Genomic DNA, 1,717 nt, shown 5'->3' with positions numbered 1-1,717 from the left:
CATGGAATGTTTAACCTCTTTATATTGAATGTAATTAACATTTAATTTTGTAATTTATATTAAATGTAATTCATGTCGGATTTATGTCCGACGTTTGTGATTTATTTTCCAAATGTCACATTTTTTTTCTAATTCCTCTTCCTCTATTACTGGCCCATTTGTTTTTGCTGTTGTTGTTGTTAAAGATATATTTTTTAGTGTACACTTTCAATTCCCTTATCTTTTACTATATTTTTGAATTATATTCTTAATGCTTGCTCTAAAGATTACAAATAACATCTTAAGTATAAGCATCTAGTTTAAAATACCAACTTAATTTCAAGAGTATAAAAAACTTCACTCCTACGTAGCTCCAATACATCTCCCTCCTTTGTTCTGTTACTGATATAAAAATTACATCTTTATACCTTATATGCCTATAAACATAGTTATAATTATTACTTATGTAGTTGTCTTTTAAATCAAATAAGAGAAAAAAATGTTATGATAAAATGCATTTTTATTATTTTTTATATTTACCTCTGCAGTTACCTTTATTGATGTTCTTTATTTCTTCATATGGATTCAAGTTACTGGCTTGTGCTTTTATTTTCATGTGAAGGACTCACTTTAGTGGTTCCTGTAGCACAAGTCTGATAGGAAAAAAATCTCTTAAGTTTTTAATAAAGTATTGAAAGTTTCACGAATTTTTATGTCATTCTTCTACAATGGCCATGGTAATCTCTGCATCATTCCAACTTTAGTAGATGTGTTGCCAAAATGAGTATTTAGTGTCTATCCTTACATGGTACAAAATTTAAAATGTTACAGATTATGAAGTTATGGACACAGGCTTATTTGTTTAGAGACCATTTCAAGAGCGTATTTGGGCAATTCTAATATTGGCATTGCAAATTCAGTGTTACCATGTAGCAAGATAAAATAGATGAGAAAGTTCTGACGTTTTTCCCTGATAAATTAGGTTAAGGTTAATTATCAGTCGTCACAGTTCTTCCAGTATTTTTTAGCTAGCTTTTAACTTAGTATAAGTGAAATGAAAGGATGGTAAGTTTTGCATTAATTTTGAAGATGAAAATCCATTAACAGAGCTTTGTGTTCCCTGTAAAAAATATACCTGTCCCACTCCCTGAAAAATTCATAAATATTTTACAAATTATATGTTCATGAAGCAATTCTAGCCTTTTATTTCTTTTCAAATACTATTTAGAAATATTTATTTCCTTCATGTAGAAGCATGTTATTTAGAAAATTTAAAGCAAATTTTGGTTTGCTTGTCTTCTGAAAATCTCATAAGAAAACGCATACTTCTGAGAATTCCAGCCTAATTTCTATGTAAATTATCTATCTAATCTATACATCTATAATCATACATTATGCATGCTTTGGATAATCATCTAAATAATCACTATATTAGCCTTTTAAGTGGTTTCAGTGCACATATAATTTTCTCTACCCACACCCCCATTTTTCCCAATTAAATTGATTAGGTAACTTTTTTTTTTTTAGTGTCTTATTACATTTAGGTATGTTTAGGCCTCCTCTTCTGAACTCATTTACTATAACAAAGAAGTAAGGCACAGATGCTGATTCTGACTCCTGGGGAAGTTTAGGCTCTGGCATGCTGGACTAGGCAGGACCTAGCATCACCCTGTTTTCGTGGACTATGTGGAACTGGTGAGATTCTAAACATCTCAAAGAGACATTTAACAGGACTGAA

At 30.1% G+C, this 1,717-nt stretch overlaps 1 pseudogene; it reads right to left on the bottom strand.

The window, feature by feature from the left end:
* Nucleotides 1–663: 663 nt before the first annotated feature.
* Nucleotides 664–763, bottom strand: LOC130854685 (U6 spliceosomal RNA; annotated as a pseudogene).
* Between the last annotated feature and the right edge of the window lie 954 nt (nucleotides 764–1,717).

Source organism: Hippopotamus amphibius, chromosome 5, assembly GCF_030028045.1.
Source record: "Hippopotamus amphibius kiboko isolate mHipAmp2 chromosome 5, mHipAmp2.hap2, whole genome shotgun sequence".
NCBI classification, from domain to species: Eukaryota; Metazoa; Chordata; class Mammalia; order Artiodactyla; family Hippopotamidae; genus Hippopotamus; species Hippopotamus amphibius.
Note: the sequence above shows the minus strand (reverse complement) of the source record. Positions and strands in the feature narration are given on the sequence as shown.